Consider the following 21,415-nt stretch of genomic DNA (forward strand, 5'->3'; position numbering starts at 1 on the left):
GAGCATTTTTTTTATCTATGCAAGAAGAATGACAAGCACAAAAAAATGAGCCATTGAAACACATAAAAATATCAGCGGTGGTTGATCACGGTGGCAAATTATGAGATGGAAAAGGACCTCAAGCTTATTCATAGTAAAACAAATGCTGATTCGAGTTTTTTTGCCTAGCGGTCTCAAATTAACCGACACATTGGATAGAGAATTTGCTTGAATATATATTATAAAAATGAAACCGTGTCTAGGAGGAACTAGACACTTTTTTGATATAGTAGAAGCGGGACTTGGTGTGACAATTCCGAAATTCGTCTCGAACTCCAGTCGTTGGGGTGCGCCACTGCGACCCCAACCAATAGACTAAGGTCACGTCGTCTTGAATATATATTATCAAAGAACAACTAACTAGTAGGTTATCACCAACGCCTATAAACACTCAATGATTCCTCTGTCTTTACGTATGCAAATGTCCGACAAATACGACCTCTTATATCGGAAATCACCGTCTCTTTGTAGCAGGTGTTGTCATGGACCGCGGTGCACTCGGCTCTTTCGCCATTTTCACCATAGTAGTAGTAACTGGTGGGCTTATTCTTGTACATGAGCAGTTTATCGCCCCTATCCATGAGGACATAGTCGCCGTGAATGAAGTAGGGCCGCGCCATGTCTTTCCCGCGTCCGGACGAACACCCTAAGCGGTATAGATGGATCCATGCCTGCTCTCCTACCCTCTAAAACCCACACCTGTAGCAATCACAATTTGTAAGAAGACAAACCAATTTGCATATCAAATTACTAGTGTACTAAGGGGGGCAGGGGAGATTTGCAGAGATTTACCTGGATGAGGCTATACCCATGAGACGGATCGCCGTGGGCAGGCGTTGCAACGCTGAGCCTGCGATTGACCTGGGTCAAGTGGCGGATGGGTCTGGCGGCGATTGGCAACGGCTGCGTGCAGGTGACCCGCTCGGTGTCGAGGTCGAAGGACATGATCCTGTCCTCCGACCCCTCCGCTGTTTCCTTAAACCTCTAACTCGATCAGAGGAAGAAATTCAGAGAGAGAGGATGAACTCGACGAACACACAGAGATTTTGTGCTGCGCTCAACTGCTTGCAGCTTTTCTGTTTCTCTCCTTTTATTCATGCAAAGGGAAAACGTGGTGAGCAACGTGCTCCACTACCGATCATGCCATCCCATGATCCGAGCTTCGTGCTACACGATCTAGACTCAGTCTCTGCGCCGTGCAAAGCGCAGCTGCTAACAGAAAAACAACTAGCTACTCCCTAACTGACGAAACTGACGAAACTGACAGGTGCCTAACAATGACACTTGCCTAAAGTTATTTGCAGGGCAGAGCGAGGGTTTAAGCAACAATCTCCCCCTCAACCCAAGCGCATGCCCTGAGTGTTGATGATGCCGATCTTGCCGCGAAGTTCTTCAAACAGAACATGGCCAAGAGCCTTCGTCAGAATGTCTGCCTTTTGCTCCCGTGTGCCGATGAACTCCGCCCTGATCATGCCTTTCTCCACGTAATCTCGGATGAAGTGGAACCGCAGATCAATGTGCTTGGACTTGTCATGCATTATTGGGTTCTTGCACAAGGATATTGCAGATTTGTTGTCTATGTAGATGGTGACCGGCGCTGCTACTCGGTTCAGCAGTTCGCCGTACAAGCGAGCAAGCCACACGCCCTGGCTAGCTCCAGTTGCCGCCGCGATGTACTCCGCCTCGCAAGATGATTTTGCCACCACCGACTGCTTCTGAGATTGCCAGCTGACAGGACTGCTTCCGAGAAAGAACAGGACCCTGAGGTGCTCTTCCTGCTGTCAATATCGCCAGCATGATCGGAATCGCTGAACCCGATCAGTGTCTCATCGTCCCCATGGTGGTACACGCAGCCATGATTCAGTGTGCCTGAAATGTACCGCAGGAGATGCTTCACTGCCGCCAGATGGTCCGCTGCCGGTGCTTCCATGAATCTGCTGAGGAAGCCCACGGCGAACGCGATATCAGGGCGAGTATTGACCAGGTACCTGAGGCTGCCGATGATACTGCGGTAGAATGTGGCATCGACGGGCGCCTCCTTACTGTCCTTGCTCAGTTGGCATCGAGCCTCCATGGGCGTGCGGACAGAGTTACAGTCCGCCATGCCAGCTCGCTCCAGCAGCTTGCTTGCATAGGCACCCTGCGACACGGAAGTGCGCCCTCGTTCCTGTCTCACCTCGAGTCCGAGATAGTACCGAAGGACTCCAAGATCGCTCATGGAGAAAAATGTCTTCATCTCTTGCTTGAAACTGGCCACCTCTCGTTGTTCTGCTCCTGCGATCACCAGGTCATCGACGTACACGCCGACGATGAGCAGTGTGCCATGGCTGCCTCTTGCGTACACGCCGTGCTCCGACCTGCTACGCAGGAAGCCCAGGGACACCAAGCTTGCGTCTAGCTTGGCATTCCATGCTCTCGGAGCTTGACGCAGTCCGTACAACGCTTTGTGAAGCTTGTACACCTCGTGCTCGCGTCCATCAGCGATGAAGCTTGGTGGCTGTGTCACATACACCACCTCCTCGAGCTCACCGTTCAGGAACGCGGACTTCACGTCCATGTGGTGTACCTCCCAACCGCGGTGCGCCGCCAGTGCAAGGATCAGCCGCACAGACTCGAGCCTAGCGACTGGCACGTACACCTCCTCAAAGTCCACTCCAGGGCGCTGAACGTATCCCTTCGCGACGAGACGGGCCTTGTGCTTGATGATGCGCCCGTTCTCGTCCTTCTTCACCTTGTAGACCCATTTGAGGACGATCGCACGGTGGCCTGCAGGGAGGGAGGTGAGCGTCCAGGTATCGTTCTCATCGATTGACTGCAGCTCGTCAAGCATCGCTCGACGCCAGCAGCTCTCCTTCTCAGCCTCTGCGAAGGATATTGGTTCTTCACCGACCATGAGGTGCAGTGCCTCATCGTCCTCTTCTTCGTCTTCTGCGGATTGTGGGCGTGGTGCCAGCTGCGCCGAGCCAGCGGGTCCACCCACCAAGTCAGAGACGAGGCGAAAACGGTGAGGAGCGTCGGTACTGTCCGCCGCATCGAACAATGCGGAGCGTGCCGTTGGTGGCGTCACGAAGTATGACGGCGTGCCGCCCGTGGGTGTCGTAGTTGCTCCTCCACCGCGTGTTGGTGATGGCGTGGTCGACGCCGAGACCGAGAGGGGCGTGGGTGGTGTTGACGCCGCGCTGCTTGAGGCCGGTGACCCAGCTCCCCCGGTAGCTAGGCGTGTCACGTACACTGGGTGCTCAACGGTGAACACGCTGCTTTCCGGTGGCTCCCCCGGCGCGTCCTAGTTCCAGCAGGCGCCCTCGTCGAAGACGACGCCTCTGGAGACGTGCACGCGCTTGGTGGAGGGGTCGTAGAGGCGGTACGCCTTTGAGCCCATCTCGTATCCGACGAACACCATCGGGTGGCTTCTGTCCTCCAGCTTCTGAAGATTTGGGCGCGTCACCTTGACGTGGCCGATGCAGCCGAAGACGCGGATGAAGCGCACGTCCGGCTTCTTCCCATGCCACGCCTCGTACGGTGTCATGGCGTCGACGCTGCGGGTGAAGCATCTGTTGAGGATGAACGTGGCCGTGAGAACAGCCTCTCCCCAGAACCTGTTCGGCACCCGCTTGGCCTTGAGCATGCTCCTGGCCATGCCGAGGAGCGTCTGGTTCCTGCGCTCCACGACGCCATTCTGCTGTGGCGTGTACGGGGCTGTGAGATGCCGCTGCACACCTGCCTCTTCGCAGTGCTGGTAGAACGTGGCGGAGGTGAACTCGCCGCCACGGTCGGTGCGCAGCACACGCAGCTTGTGCCCGCACTCCACCTCTGCCGCCGCTTGAATTTTGACGATGGCACGCGCTGCTTGATCCTTGGATGCGAGCATGTCCGCCCACATGTACCTGCTGCGATCATCGATCAGCAGCAGCACGTATCGGCGCCCTCCTGGCGTCTGTGGCGTGATCGGGCCACACAGGTCGCCGTGGACGAGCTCGAGGGGCTTCTGCGCCCGGTACTTCGCCTGTTGCGGAAACGGAGAGCGTCGCTGCTTCCCAGCGAGGCACGCGTCGCAGAGCTCGTCGGCGTGATCTATCGGAGGTAGACAACGCACGAGTCCACCGCGAGCCATCCGCTGCATGCAGTCGAAGTGCAGATGCCCGAGCCGGGCATGCCAGCGCCAGGCATCCGACACGTCACCTACGGCGAGGCACACTGGATGCACAGGTGTGAAGGTCAGTTTGTATAGCCGATTCTGCGTTCGCTTTACCTTGACCAGGAGGCGCCGGTGCTGGTCGTGGATGGTCAGTACTCCACGGCGGATGTTGATGTCGAACCAGCTCTCGTCGAGCTGCCCAAGGCTAACGACGCTGCTCTTGAGCGCGGGGATGTAGAACACCTGCGTGAACGCACGGTGATCACCGCTGCTGCCGGCGAACACGACGGTGCCGCGCCCGTGGATGTCCACCACTGAGCCGTCGACGAAGCGCACTTTTCCAGACACTGAACGGTCTAGATCAGCGAAGGCGTTGATGGAGCCTGTCATGTGGTTCGTGGCCCCTGTGTCGAGGAACCAGACCTCACCGCTTTGGCCGTCCATGCGCGAAGGGGTGATCATGGCCTTCTCTTTGTTGAGGTAGATGCGTGCGCCCTCGTGAGCTCGTGGTGCCTCCGTCGTGACGACGGTGGGAGCCTCGATGATCTCCTCGACGCACGCCATCATCATCGCTGGCCCGTCCTCCTCTTCGGCTTCGACGAGGTTCGCCGCCGCCGGAGCCGCCTTGTTCTTGGCGGCCTCGTCGCGCTTCTTCTTCCGGCATTCGCAGGCCCAATGCCCGGCTTTGCCGCAGTAGCGGCACTTGTCCATGTCGACGGGCTCGCCCGCCCCGGTGGGCGGTGGCTTACCGCCTTTCTTCCCACGGTCGTCACCCTTGCTTGAAGAGCCACCGCCACCGCGAGGCCGGCGCTTGCGCGCCTCCCACTGCTCCTCAGTGAGCAGGATCTGGCCGCCAGGCGCGTCACTCCCTTGATCTCCATCCAGGCGCTCCTCGATCGCGCGCAGGTGCCCGGTCAACTCCTCGACAGTCATCGTGGCAGGGTCGAGGAGGGTCTCCATGGAAAAAGCGATTTGAATGAATTGCGATGGGACGATGGATAGGAACTTACAGATGATCTTTTCCTCGGCGACGGTGTCGCCCAGTGAGCGAAGTCCGGCGACGAGGTTGGAGAGGCGGAGGGAGAAGTCCTGGACCTTCTCCCCGTTCTTGAACGACACGGTCTCGAACTCCGTGCGGAGCCGCCGGAGGCGACCGTCGCGGACACGATCTGGCCCCTGGAACTGGGTGCGGATCGCTTCCCACGCTGCCTTGGACGATCCTTTCCCGATGAGCATGCAATGCATGTCCTCCGGCGTGGATCGGAGCAGCGCCGCAAGGGTCTTCATGTCGTCGACGCGCGCGACGTGATCATCTGTGATGGCGTCCCAGAGAGAAGCCGCCAGAAGGTTGACCTTCATGACCATTGCCCAGGTCGTGTACCCTCCCCGGGTCAGCATCGGGAAGTGCAGGTTTGCGCCGGAGCCGCCGCCGGACTCGCGCACTACCTGCTGTACCACCACCTCGCCGCCGCCGTGTCGCGACCGGTCCCTACCGCGGCTCTGCGAGCGCCGTCGCTCCACGGGTGGAGGGGTCCGTGACTGGTGCGGCGATCTGCTTGACATGGCCGCAAGATCGCAACGCTCTGATACCAATTGTTTCCCTAAACCTCTAACTCGATCAGAGGAAGAAATTCAGAGAGAGGATGAACTCGACGAACACACAGAGATTTTGTGTTGCGCTCAACTGCCTTGCAGCTTTTCTATTTCTCTCCTTTTATTCATGCAAAGGGAAAACGTGGTGAGCAACGTGCTCCACTACCGATCATGCCATCCCATGATCCGAGCTTCGTGCTACACGATCTAGACTCAGTCTCTACGCCGTGCAAAGCGCAGCTGCTAACAGAAAAACAACTAGCTACTCCCTAACTGACAAAACTGACGAAACTGACAGAGGTGCCTAACAATGACACTTGCCTAAAGTTATTTGCAGGGCAGAGCGAGGGTTTAAGCAACATCCGCGACCCAGTACGTCGCGCCGTCAACGCTGACGACGCCGGCTTCCAGCCTGCATCTGGAGTAGGTAGGGGTCGGGACCTCCCTCCAAGAGGCCTCCCCGAGAGTGAACACCTGGAGCGTGTCCTTGGTCTTGAAGAAGCAGGGGACGTGCACCACCTTGTACTGCCCCGTCGCGTGGTGGTACCCGAAGCTGTAGGCCTGGTGCCAGGTCCTGCCGGTGCGGCGCGTGTTGTGGCGCCTGAAGAGGCCGTCGCGCGGCGTGGGCGAGAGCGCGAGGACGTCGCCGGTGGCCGGGTTGGCGAGGGTGATGGCGCTGCCGGGCTTGTTGTCGTCACAGAGGCAGAACACGCCGTTGCAGACGCCGACCACCTCCGTGTGCTGGTTGTAGAGGCCGCCGAGATGCAGCTCTCTCGGTACGCAGGTGTGGGAGGAGTAGGACTCTTGGTCTAGGTCCAGGTCGTCAACGTCGAGGACGTAGGCGGATTCCCTGGTGACGAGGAGGGGCGCGGTGTGGCGGCGCTGCTTTATCTCGATCCGTGGTGTGCTGGTGGACGAGGTCGCGCCAGGCACGGCAGACCAGGCGCAGGCGCCGGCGCGAGGTCCAGGGGAGGCGCTGCAGGATCTCCAGCACCAGCTCCGTCGGGATGTCCATCGATCGCAGCGGCCTTAGCCCTTGCCTTGCCGACGAGGGCTGGATTCGTTCGTATTCGGCCCGCGCATACGGTTGGTTGATTTTTGGTGTGGCGTGTTGAGATACATATCCTTGCATATCCGGATGTGTATCTTCTGTAGTTATGTATAGCGATACATATCTTTGTATTTATTATTGGGCCCGTCTCCTTCCTTGTATAGTCGAGGACGTGGCCTATATATGTAACGCCATATGCACCAAATCAATACATTGTGAGTTGCATCCCTTTCTACATGGTATCAGAGCCAAGAGGTCTTGAGTTCAAGGCCCGGCTGGCGCAATATAAAATAAAAATATTGCATCCCACTTTCGGTCCACGTTTAGGCCTTAGGGAGCCACACGTGAGGGGGAGTGTTGAAGTATAAATGCATTGCCTAATCTCTTCCATCAGATCGGTCTTTTGGTTGCATTGGTTAGAGCATGCAGTACTACATGACAACTCTGTTCTACATGTGAGTTGCATCAGACACCTACCGTTCCTAACCTAGCCGCCGCGCCCCTCTCTCCCCGCGCGCGCCGCCTGATACGTCTCCGACGTATCGATAATTTCTTATGTTCCATGCCACATTATTGATGATATCTACATGTTTTATGCATACTTTATGTCATTATTATGCGTTTTCCGGAACTAACCTATTGACGAGATGCCGAAGGGCCAGTTCCTGTTTTCTGCTGTTTTTGGTTTCAGAAATCCTAGTAAGGAAATATTCTCGGAATCGGACGAAATCAACACCGAAGATCTTAGAATCCCCGGGAGCTTCCAGAACACCCGAGAACCGCCAGAGAGGGGCCACAGGGGGCCCACACATGGTGGCGGCGTGGCCCAGGAGGGGGGGCGCGCCGCCCTAGTGTCTGGTGGCCCCAGACCCCCTCTGACCTTGCCCTTCCGCCTATTTAAAGCCTCCGTCGCGAAAACCCTGACACGTTCGACGAAACCCGAGAAAAACCTTCCAGAGCCGCTGCCATCGCGAAGCCAAGATCTGGGGGACAGGAGTCTCTGTTCCGGCACGCCGCCGGGACGGGGAAGTGCCCCCGGAAGGCTTCTCCATCAACACCACCGCCATCTCCATCAACGCTGTTGTCTCCCATGAGGAGGGAGTAGTTCTCCATCGAGGCTCGGGGCTGTACCGGTAGCTATGTGGTTAATCTCTCTCCTATGTACTTCAATACAATAATCTCATGAGCTGCCCTACATGATTGAGATTCATATGATGATGCTTGTAATCTAGATGTTATTGTGCTAGTCAAGTGGATTTTACTTATGTGATCTCCGGAGACTCCTTGTCCCACGTGTGTAAAGGTGACAGTGTGTGCACCGTGTGGGTCTCTTAGGCTATATTTCACAGAATACTTATTCACTGTTATGAATGGCATAGTGAAGTGCTTATTTATATCTCTTTATGATTGCAATGTGTTTTGTATCACAATTTATCTGTGTGCTACTCTAGTGATGTTATTAAAGTAGTTTATTCCTCCCGCACGGTGTAATGGTGACGAGTGTGTGCATCGTGTAGTACTTGGCGTAGGCTATGATTGTGATCTCTTGTAGATTATGAAGTTAACTATTGCTATGATAGTATTGATGTGATCTATTCCTCCTTTCGTAGTGTGAAGGTGACAGTGTGCATGCTATGTTAGTACTTGGTTTGGTTATGTTGATTTGTTATGCACTCTAAGGTTATTTAAATATGAACATTGAATATTGTGGAGCTTGTTAACTCCGGCATTGAGGGTTTGTGTAATCCTACACAGTTAGTGGTGTTCATCATCCAACAAGAGGGTGTAGAGTCTAGCATCTATCTATTTATTCTGTTATGTGATCAATGTTGAGAGTGTCCACTAGTGAAAGTATAATCCCTAGGCCTTGTTCCTAAATACTGCTATCGCTGCTTGTTTACTGTTTTACTACATCTGTACTTCCTGCAATATTACCACCATCAACCACACGCCAGCAAGCACTTTTCTGGCGCCGTTACTACTGCTCATATATATTCATACCACCTGTATTTCACTATCTCTTCGCCGAACTAGTGCACCTATTAGGTGTGTTGGGGACACAAGAGACTTCTTGCTTTGTGGTTGCGGGGTTGCATGAGAGGGATATCTTTGACCTCTTCCTCCCCGAGTTCGATAAACCTTGGGTGATCCACTTAAGGGAAACTTGCTGCTGTTCTACAAACCTCTGCTCTTGGAGGCCCAACACTGTCTACAAGAATAGAAGCACCCGTAGACATCAAGCACTTTTCTGGCGTCGTTGCCGGGGAGGAAAGGTAAACGGCACTCACACACCGGACCCCGGCAACTAAGCACTTTTCTGGCGCCGTTGCCGGGGAGGAAAGGTAAAAGGCACTCATACTCCGGTCCCAGGTAAAGTACTTTTCTGTTGCCGTTGTGTGTGTGCTCGAAGCTATTTCCTTTAGATCCTGCAATTGCATCTTTTTGTTTCTTGTTTACACTAGTTAGGCATAATGGAAAACAACAAACATATGAGAGATCTTTATGAACTTTATCTTGAATTAGGACATGATATGTTTGAAGAGAGAATTAAAAAATCCATGGAACTTTATATGCATACTAATGGGAATGTTATTAATATGAATGCTTTGAACACTATTGTTGCTAATGCTATGGAAAATTCTAAGCTTGGGGAGGTCGATTTTGATGAAAATGATCTCTTTATCCCTCCGGGTATTGAGGAGAAAGTTTATGTTGATTATGATATGCCTCCCATATATGATGATTATAATGATAGTGGTCTTTTGGTGCCACCTACTATGGAGGATAAAGCTTGTTATGATTATACTATGCCTCCTATATTTGATGATGAGAATAATAATGATAGCTACTTTGTTGAATTTGCTCCCACTATTACTAATAAAATTGATTATGCTTATGTGGAGAGTAATAATTTTATGCATGAGACTCATGATAAGAATGCTTTATGTGATAGTTATATTGTTGAGTTTGCTCATGTTGCTACTGAAAGTTATTATGAGAGAGGAAAATATGGTTGTAGAAATTTTCATGTTACTAAAACACCTCTCTATGTGCTGAAATTTTTGAAGCTACACTTGTTCTATCTTCCTATGCTTGTTACTTTGCTCTTCATGAACTTGTTTATTTACAAGACTCCTATGCATAGGAAGCATGTTAGACTTAAATTTGTTTTGAATTTGCTTCTTGATGCTCTCTTTTGCTTCAACTACTATTTCTTGCGAGTGCATCATTAAAACTGCTGAGCCCATCTTAATGAATATAAAGAAAGAACTTCTTGGGAGATAACCCATGTGTTTATTTTGCTACAGTACCTCTATTTTATATTTGTGTCTTGGAAGTTGTTACTACTGTAGCAACCTCTCCTTATCTTAGTTTTATTGCATTGTTGTGCCAAGTAAAGTCTTTGATAGTAAGGTTCATACTAGATTTGGATTACTGCGCAGAAACAGATTTCTTTGCTGTCACAAATCTGGGCCTAATTCTCTGTAGGAAACTCAGAAAATTATGCCAATTTACGTGAGTGATCCTCAGATATGTACGCAACTTTCATTCAATTTGAGCATTTTCATCTGAGCAAGTCTGGTGCCTCTTTAAAAATCGTCTTTACGGACTGTTCTGTTTTGACAGATTCTGTCTTTTATTTCGCATTGCCTCTTTTGCTATGTTGGATGCATTTCTTTGTTTCATTAATGTCCAGTAGCTTTGTGCAATGTCCAGAAGTGTTAAGAATGATTGTGTCACCTCTGAACATGTGAATTTTCGATTATGCACTAACCCTCTAATGAGTTTGTTTCGAGTTTGGTGTGGAGGAAGTTTTCAAGGGTCAAGAGAGGAGGATGATATACTATGATCAAGAAGAGTGAAGAGTCTAAGTTTGGGGATGCCCCGTGGTTCATCCCTGCATATTTCAAGAAGACTCAAGCATCTAAGCTTGGGGATGCCCAAGGCATCCCCTTCTTCATCGACAAATTATCGGGTTCCTTCTCTTGAAACTATATTTTTATTCGGTCACATCTTATGTACTTTACTTGGAGCGTCTCGTTTGTTTTTGTTTTTGTTTTTGTTTGAATAAATGCTTGTGTGGGAGAGAGACACGCTCCGCTGGTTCATATGAACACATGTGTTCTTAGCTTTTAATGTTCACGGCGAAGGTTGAAACTGCTTCGTTAATTGTTATATGGTTGGAGGAAATGCTACATGTAGTAATTGGTATGATGTCTTGAATAACTTGATACTTGGCAATTGTTGTGCTCATGTTTAAGCTCTTGCATCATATACTTTGCACCCATTAATGAAGAAATACATAGAGCTTGCTAAAATTTGGTTTGCATAATTGGTCTCTCTAAGGTCTAGATAATTTCTAGTAAAGAGTTTGAACAACAAGGAAGACGGTGTAGAGTCTTATAATGTTTACAATATGTCTTTTATGTGAGTTTTGCTGCACCGATTCATCCTTGTGTTTGTTTCAAATAACCTTGCTAGCCTAAACCTTGTATCGAGAGGGAATACTTCTCATGCATCCAAAATCCTTGAGCCAACCACTATGCCATTTGTGTCCACCATACCTACCTACTACATGGTATTTCTCCGCCATTCCAAAGTAAATTGCTTGAGTGCTACCTTTAAAATTTCTATCCTTACCTTTGCAATATATAGCTCATGGGACAAATAGCTTAAAAACTATTGTGGTATTGAATATGTACTTATGCACTTTATCTCTTATTAAGTTGTTTGTTGTGCGATAACCATGTTTCGGGGACGCCATCAACTACTCTTTGTTGAATATCATGTGAGTTGCTATGCATGTCCGTCTTGTCCGAAGTAAGGGAGATTTACCACTCATTTAATGGTTAGAGCATGCATAATGTTAGAGAAGAACATTGGGCCGCTAACTAAAGCCATGATTCATGGTGGAAGTTTCAGTTTTGGACATATATCCTCAATCTCATATGAGAACATTAACTGTTGCTACATGCTTATGCATTAAAGAGGAGTCCATTATCTGTTGTCTATGTTGTCCCGGTATGGATGTCTAAGTTGAGAATAATCAAAAGCGAGAAATCCAATGCGAGCTTTCTCCTTAGACCTTTGTATAGGCGGCATAGAGGTACCCCTTTGTGACACTTGGTTAAAACATGTGTATTGCGATGATAATCCCGGTAATCCAAGCTAATTAGGACAAGGTGCGGGCACTATTAGTATACTATGCATGAGGCTTGCAACTTGTAAGATATAATTTACATGATACATATGCTTTATTACTACCGTTGACAAAATTGTTTCTTGTTTTCAAAACCAAAGCTCTAGCACAAATATAGCAATCAATGCTTCCCTCTGCGAAGGGCCTTTCTTTTACTTTTATGATTGAGTCAGTTCACCTATCTCTTTCCACCTCAAGAAGCAAACACTTGTGTGAACTGTGCATTGATTCCTACATACTTGCATATTGCACTTGTTATATTACTTTACATTGACAATATCCATGAGATATACATGTTATAAGTTGAAAGCAACCGCTGAAACTTAATCTTCCTTTGTGTTGCTTCAATACCTTTACTATGAATTTTATTGCTTTATGAGTTAACTCTTATGCAAGACTTATTGATGCTTGTCTTGAAGTACTATTCATGAAAAGTCTTTGCTTTATGATTCAGTTGTTTACTCATGTCATTACCATTGTTTTGATCGCTGCATTCATTACATGTGTTTACAATAGTATGATCAAGGTTATGATGGCACGTCACTCCAGAAATTATCTTTGTTATCGTTTACCTGCTCGGGACGAGCGAGAACTAAGCTTGGGGATGCTGATACGTCTCCGACGTATCGATAATTTCTTATGTTCCATGCCACATTATTGATGATATCTACATGTTTTATGCATACTTTATGTCATTATTATGCGTTTTACGGAACTAACCTATTGACGAGATGCCGAAGGGCCGGTTCCTGTTTTCTCGCTGTTTTTGGTTTCAGAAATCCTAGTAAGGAAATATTCTCGGAATCGGACGAAATCAACACCGAAGATCTTAGAATCCCCGGGAGCTTCCAGAACACCCGAGAACCGCCAGAGAAGGGCCACAGGGGGCCCACACATGGTGGCGGTGTTATCACCAGAATTTGACCGGGTCAGAGGTGGGCCGCGATCAAGATGGACTCGAAGAATACATATATGGAAGAAATACGTGAATCGGCCTTACATGCAAAGTTTGGGCTAGTTTGCCCTTGTATCTGTAACATATTAGATTACGTGTCGGTTAAAAGTTAGAGTTTGTCTCGTACACGGTGGGGATTATTCCCACGTTAGAAAGTCCGTTGGACTATAAATATGTATCTAGGGTTTATGGAATAAACAACAACCAACGTTCAACACAAACAAATCTCGGCGCATCGCCAACTCCTTCGTCTCGAGGGTTTCTCCGGTAAGCACCATGCTGCCTAGATCGCATCTTGCGATCTAGGCAGCACAAGCCTGCCCACGTTGTTCATGCGTTGCTCGTCGCTGAAGCCTTTTTGATGGCGAGCAACGTAGTTATCTTAGATGTGTTAGGGTTAGCATTGTTCTTCGAATTACATGCTTTCGTTATGCGACCCTTGCACATCTAGCCGCCCTTACACCTATCTTAGGTGTAGGGGCGGCACCCGCTTGATCATAGTTTAGTAGATCTGATCCGTTACGGTTGCTCCTTGTTTCATCAAGGATTAGTTTAACATCCGCAATAGTTAGGCCTTACAAAGGGTTGGAGGATCCAGCGGCGTGTAGGGTGACGTTTGCTAGCCCTAGAAAGGATGTTCCGGGGATCAACCTCGTGTTGGTTTTTAGGCCCTGTCTAGGATCGGCTTACGGTCACCGTGCGCGAGCGCGAGGCCCAATCGTGAGTAGGATGATCCGATTATGCGGTGAAAACCCCAAATCGTCGTAGATCTCATTAGCTTTATCTTGATCAAGCAGGACCACCATATATTCGGACACCTCGTTCGAATCATGGGTGGATCGGCTCTTTGAGCCGATTCACGAGATAACTCGAGAGCCGATCGAGGCTCGTATTTAATGTTTACGTGTATGCCATGCAGGAAACTAAGCGAGGCATCATCCACACCTTCCCGACCAGGTATAGGTCAGGTGGCACGCCCTTGCGATAGCATCGGACGTGCGACCGAGGAGGCTTTGCGGGCCGTCGCTCTGAGGGACTGGGGCCAGCCGCAGCCCTAGTTGTTCCCGGCTCTACTGTGTTGCCCGTCTCTGCCCGCCAGGGGGTTTCTGACGTCAACACATTCTGGCACGCCCGGTGGGACAACCTTCGACATCCACAACATCGCCATCTACATCCGAGATGGCGGAAGACACTCCGGTCACGTACGAGGATCTGCCTGATGAGCTCAAGAAGAAACATGACGAGATCAAGGCAACCCTCGAAGCCGAACTCATCGGCTCTTTCCACCGAACCCGCTCCCATGGCGTCGGGTGGAAGGGTTTCACACCTGAAGGCGCACTCGATGGAGTGGACCTGTCCGCCCCGTCGGAAGAACGCACCAGGTCGGCTGCGTCAGGAGATCAACTACATGGTGGCTCATTCGCTGCACCGCCACTACGAGAGCCTCGGTGAACACTTTGGAGCGTGTCGCTCTGCGCGTCGTCCAGGAAATCATGAGCCACCGGTATTCTCCGTCGGGACCAGCTCTGGGGACGTTCAAAGGAGAGATGTCACTCCAGCCCCAGCCGTTCGCATGGGCAGCACCGGAACTGCCGAACTCATCGGCATACGTCGTCTACAAGATTGGTGGTGATCCTAGTGACTACCAATTCCTACCCGAGGCACCCAAGGAGATCCCGCACGGATGCGCGTGCGCATACGTACCGGACTGCAACACCTGGGCACTCTCGAACCAGGCTGCAACGTCAGGGGCCTGCGGAACGGCAGGAGGAACGTCGGGAGCCGATCCTGAGAAGCAAACGTGGCTAGCTAAGTACGCCACTCCGACAAACCTCCACAGCCCAGCTCCTGCAGTTGGCTTAGAACCGGAAAAGCAAGCATGGCTGGTTAAGTATGCCACCCCGGCGAATCTTCAGGGTTCGACACCTTCAGCCATCACAGCGGATCAGATTTGTGCAATCCTGAAAGATCAGTTCGGCATGATGCCGAAAAGGAAGGCGTTCGGCTACACCAAGCCGTACCCCAACGACTACGAACTGATCCCGCTACCACCCAAATATCGGCTCCCGGACTTCACAAAGTTTAGTGGATCAGATGGTTCCAGCTCCATCGAGCATGTGAGCCGATATTTGGCACAGCCTGGGCACGATCTCAGCATCGGACGAGTTGCGTGTGAGGTTCTTCGCACGGTCCCTCACGGGATCGGCTTTCGGGTGGTACACATCGCTGCCGCCGAACTCCATCCGGACTTGGAAGCGGTTGGAAGAGCGGTTCCATGAGCGAGTATCACTCGGAGGCTTCCGATGTTGGTATTGCCGATCTAGCGCAAGTACGACGAAGCGCGGGGAGACAGGTGTCGGAATACGTCCGGCGCTTCGGGACCATTAGGAACCGATGCTTTTCGGCTCATGTAAGTGAAAAAGAAGCGGTCGAGTTGGCGGTGGTGGGTCTCTCATCATCGATTAAGGACGTGGCCTCCCAAGCGAGACTACCCTTCATTGGCGCACATGGTGCGGAAGCTGTCGGCATATGAGCAGCGCCACCCGGATGTTTACCGGGACAAATTCAAGCGTGCGGTGACCCTGGTTGAGGCGGACGAGGATGAAGGTGCTGCGGGAGATCGAGAGGTAGCGGTGGCTGAATGGACTCGAGCGACGAGGCCCCGTGACCTGCAAATGGGTAAAGCCACAAGGCCCTCCAAAAGGGTTCGACTTCGACGTGACCAAGGCTGAGCAGATTTTTGATCTCTTACTCACGGAGAAGCATATAAAGGTACCCGAAGGCCACAAGATCCCCACGGTGCAAGAGCTGAACGGAAAGCCATACTGCAAGTGGCATAACACGTTCACCCACACCACCAACGACTGCAGGGTGTGGCGGCAGCAGATCCAAATGGCGATAGAAAACGGACGGTTGATTTTCAACCAATACGCCATGAAGGTCGACACACACCCCTTCCCCGCCGTAAACATGGTGGAGTATACTTGCCATGGAGGGTGCCAGCCAGATTTCTCGTGCAATATCAACATGGTAGGACTTGAACACCACTCTGGTAAGGACGGAGATGAGGGCAGCTGCTCTCAGAGCAAAGATACAGAGGAAGCCGCTCCACGCGATCGGCTCCGCCAAGACGGCAAGCGCTACGTCACAGAGGGAGAGGTGAAAAACATAAGGTATCAACGACCTCTCTCCGATCACCTCCTCAACAAGTATGTGAGTCAGTATGACCAACGCCGGCGATACAACGGCGATGATGAAGAAGATCAGCTGGCTAGGGACGACAGGAGACGTCGTCGGCATGATCGTGATGAGGAGGAGCACGAGCGCCGTGCCAAGGGAAAGTTGGGGGAGCGAGTCGACGAGGATAGGCACTAGGACTGTCCCTTCTTCAGACACTGCTGGGATTCAGGAATGAGCCGATTGCCCACAATCGGCAATTGCCCAGAATGCAACCGAGAAGAAAAGGAGGCAGCCAACGTGTCCGTATTCAAGCGCCTCGGGCCTCTCCCGCCACAAAGCAAACGAGCTGAGTCCCCTCGGTTGAAAGATCTCGAAGATTCAGAAGACGAGGGAGAAGAAGAAGATAGGTACCACCGGCCAAGGTGGTGCCCTGATGGACTCGGCCGTTCCCAGAAGCGCAGGGTTCAGCGTTTGCGCGGCCTGGAGGAAGCCGAAAGGTTATACTTGCATACATTGAGGAAGGCAAGGCCTGATGCGGCTGCGAAGGTTCAGCGAACCCTGGATGAAGAGGGTCGTCCACGGAAAATGGAGTGGCGCCCCAAGCAAAGGAAAGCCGATGATGAAACATCGGCTGGCACAAACATGGTGCTCGTTCTTCCGACGAAGCTTAGTGCTCCACGATTATACGATGCACTCAAGGTGGACGACAGCAAGCGCACCAACATGATAAAGTCAGAGATTGGGCTGGTTTTATCTACCGGCCTGAACGAGTAGCAAGAGCAGGTCAATGAGCAAATGTGGCGAGGCTGATCCTTGTGATCGGCCCCAAAAATTTATGAAGGGATCTCACAAAACCTTCACCGAGCAAGCAACGTGGAGGCCGATTCCAGCAATCGGCCAAAATTATCCTCACCATCCATTACGCCCGGGTTCAACATGTAATCCAACAGAGCCGATACCATCAATTCTCTTGACAGAATCGGCTCAGGGGGGCACCCAGGTGGATAAAACACGAGGATACGCAGTAGAAGTGTCTCATCCTTTGGTGATGGGTATTGAAGTATGGGGGCCAATGCATAAGTCGGCCGTAAAAAATCCAAAAAAATCGAAGATTTTTTAGCACAGCCGATGCAGCAGACATCGACTCAAGAGGAATAATTGTTACGATCAGAGGGTCAATGGAGCACGAAGGGAGATTTAAGGGCTCAGATCCTCTCTTCAAGAGACCATGCCGAGAGTAGCATGGATGCGCAGATCAGGTCAAGGATGGATTGCATTAGATCCGCCAAAGGAAAGGAGCCGATCTGACCGGCAAGATGCAGGAAGGACTGAAGGAGCTCGGGGGACAGCTCACCCTGAAGGTTCTCTGCTCTGGAGAGCCGATTTTGTTGGGAATCGGCTGGCTCTGCATGATAGTTCTCTCAGACATGGTCTAGCCCAAGTCCATCTGTCTGAATGACATACCCTCGTCTCTGTTCGCCTTGACTGAGACTCGGGGGGCAGCTGGCCTGATGGGTGCTCCGTTTAAAGCCGATTGGGTGGCCATCGGCTAGTCCTGCGCCGTGATTTTCGTCAAGGGTGGTGATCTGGCGGAACTCAACACGAGGATGAAGGATAATTCATGAAGACTTGATGTGTTGCCATCGGCTCATTGAGAATCGGTTCAAAAGAAATCGGCAATACCAAATTGGGGAAATTCCTTCATTAATAAATAGGATTTCTTACAGAGGAAGAACCGATTGCTCAAAGAAGGAAGAACAAAAGAAGGGTCTATTGACCAATCTACTACTACTAGGCCTATACTAGTAGATCCTAATCTACGGGCCATCACTGCCCTCGTCGTCATCCTCAGAACTCTCATCGGCACTGCTGCCGATGGGTTCCTCGTCGCTACTCCCGTAGCCCTCTACGGGAGCTTCATCCCCGTCTTCATCGTCGCTGCTGTCGTCGTCCCACCACATGCGGAGGCGTTTCGCCGGCGGGTAGCCCTCGAGGGAGTCGTCGTCGTCGTCATCTTCCTCTTCCTCTTCTTCGGAGGTGGGGCAGCCGTCCCAGGGGAACCGGTCGTCCTCGCTTTCCGACTCCAGTTCTCCGTCGGCGAGGAACTGAAGATCTTCATCCCCGCTGGTCAAGGATTTGTCGTCCTCGGACCAAATGGAGGAGGCGTGGCTCTCCTCGTCCCATTCTTCTGGGGCACGGATGTCCGGCGGCGTCTCGCGGGAGGAGTCGGACCCGTAGGAAAGCTCGGAGGAGGAGGAAGAAGACATGGTGGCACAGAGGGTTTTTTGGTGCTAAGGCGAGGAGGACGAAGGAGGCGCAAGCTGTTGAGAACGGTTAAATAAAGGGGATATGAGGGAAATTCAATGCCACAGCAGTTTCCGAGGAGATGTTGCCCAACAGGAAAGTTTTACGGCCACGTGGAGAAGTGGAGAGGGCAAGGCATCATGATGAGGATTCTGCGGCGGTTTTTTGCTCTGCCACGACATGACCCGACGAAAGAAGAGCATAATGATTTTGGAAATGTCATTTCCAAAACCAGGGGGCATGTGTTATCACCAGAATTTGACCGGGTCCGAGGTGGGCCGCGATCAAGATGGACTCGAAGAATACATATATGGAAGAAATACGTGAATCGGCCTTACATGCAAAGTTTGGGCTAGTTTGCCCTTGTATCTGTAACATATTAGATTACGTGTCGGTTAAAAGTTAGAGTTTGTCTCGTACACGGTGGGGATTATTCCCACGTTAGAAAGTCCGCTGGACTATAAATATGTATCTAGGGTTTATGGAATAAACAACAACCAACGTTCAACACAAACAAATCTCGGCGCATCGCCAACTCCTTCGTCTCGAGGGTTTCTCCGGTAAGCACCATGCTGCCTAGATCGCATCTTGCGATCTAGGCAGCACTAAGCCTGCCCACGTTGTTCATGCGTTGCTCGTGCTTGAAGCCTTTTTGATGGCGAGCAACGTAGTTATCTTAGATGTGTTAGGGTTAGCATTGTTCTTCGAATTACATGCTTTCGTTATGCGACCCTTGCACATCTAGCCGCCCTTACACCTATCTTAGGTGTAGGGGCGGCACCCGCTTGATCATAGTTTAGTAGATCTGATCTGTTACGGTTGCTCCTTGTTTCATCAAGGATTAGTTTAACATCCGCAATAGTTAGGCCTTACAAAGGGTTGGAGGATCCTGCGGCGTGTAGGGTGACGTTTGCTAGCCCTAGAAAGGATGTTCCGGGGATCAACCTCGTGTTGGTTTTAGGCCCTGTCTAGGATCGGCTTACGGTCACCGTGCGCGAGCGCGAGGCCCAATCGTGAGTAGGATGATCCGATTATGCGGTGAAAACCCCAAATCGTCGTAGATCTCATTAGCTTTATCTTGATCAAGCGGGACCACCATATATTCGGACACCTCGTTCGAATCATGGGTGGATCGGCTCTTTGAGCCGATTCACGAGATAACTCGAGAGCCGATCGAGGCTCGTATTTAATGTTTACGTGTATGCCATGCAGGAAACTAAGTGAGGCATCATCCACACCTTCACGACCAGGTATAGGTCAGGTGGCACGCCCTTGCGATAGCATCGGACGTGCGACCAGGAGGCTTTGCGGGCCGTCGCTCTGAGGGACTGGGGCCAGCCGCAGCCCTAGTTGTTCCCGGCTCTACTGTGTTGCCCGTCTCTGCCCGCCAGGGGGTTTCTGACGTCAACAGGCGGCTGATACGTCTCCAACGTATCTATAATTTCTGATGTTCCATGCTTGTTTTATGACAATACCGACATGTTTTGTTCACACTTTATGTCATTATTATGCGTTTTCCGGAACTAACCTATTGACGAGATGCCGAAAGGCCGGTTGTTGTTTTCTCGCTATTTTTGGTTCCGAGAAAGGCTGTTCGGGCAATATTCTCGGAATTGGACGAAATCAACGCCAAACCTCCTATTTTTCCCGGAAGGCTCCAGAACACCGAAGGAGAGTCGGAGGAGAGCCAGGGGGCCCCACACCACAGGGCCGCGTGGGCCAGACCCTGGCCGCGCCGGCCTAGGGTGAGGCCACCCCGTCAGCCCTCCTGCGCCGCATCTTCGCCTATATAACCCCTTTCGACCTAAAAACGCAGTACCTCTTGACGAAACTCCAGAAAGACTCCAGGGGCGCCGCCACATCGTGAAACTCCAATTCGGGGGACAGAAGTCTCTGTTCCGGCACCCTGCCGGGACGGGGAATTGCCCCCGGAGTCATCTCCACCGCCGTCTCCACCGCCATCTTCACCGCCATCGCTGTCTCCATGATGAGGAGGGAGTAATTCACCCCGGGGCTGAGGGCTCCGCTGTAGCTATGTGGTTCATCTCTCTCTTTATGTGATCTAGTTGAATATCATCTATGTGCTACTCTAGTGATGTTATTAAAGTAGTCTATTCCTCCTGCACGGTGTAATGGTGATAGTGTGTGCATCGTGTAGTACTTGACGTGGGTTATGATTGTGATCTCTTGTAGATTATGAAGTTAACTATTGCTATGATAAGAATTGATGTGATTTATGCCTCCTTCATAGTGTGATGGTGACAGTGTGCATGCTATGTTAGTTCTTGGTGTGATTGTGTTGATCTATCTTACACTCTAAGGTCATTTAAATATGAACATTGAATACTGTGGAGCTTGTTAACTCCGGCATTGAGGCTTCGTGTAATCCTACACAGTTAGTGGTGTTCATCATCCAACAAGAGGGTGTAGAGTAGTCCTATTATGTGATCATTGTTGAGAGTGTCCACTAGTGAAAGCAGGATCCCTGGGCCTTGCTTCCAAGCATCGAATCTCCGTTTGTTTACTATTTTGTTGCATGTTTACTCGCTGCCATATTTTATTCAGATTGCTACTACCACTCATACTCATCCATATTACTTGCATCTCACTATCTCTTCGCCGAACTAGTGCACCTATTAGGTGTGTTGGGGACACAAGAGACTTCTTGCTTTGTGATCGCAGGGTTGCTCGAGAGGGATATCTTTGACCTCTTCCTCCCTGAGTTCGATAAACCTTGGGTGATCCACTTAAGGGAAACTTGCTTGCTGTTCTACAAACCTCTGCTCTTGGAGGCCCAACACTGTCTACAAGAATAGAAGCTCCCGTAGACATCAAGCTATTTTACTGGCGCCGTTGCCGGGAGGAAAGGTAAAAGGTACTCACACTCCGGATCTCGGCTACTAAGCTATTTTCGCCGTTGTAAGTACTCAAAGCTATTTCCTGTAGATCCTGCAATTG

Source organism: Lolium rigidum, chromosome 7 (genome assembly GCF_022539505.1).
Source record: "Lolium rigidum isolate FL_2022 chromosome 7, APGP_CSIRO_Lrig_0.1, whole genome shotgun sequence".
In the NCBI taxonomy this organism is placed as follows: Eukaryota; Viridiplantae; Streptophyta; class Magnoliopsida; order Poales; family Poaceae; genus Lolium; species Lolium rigidum.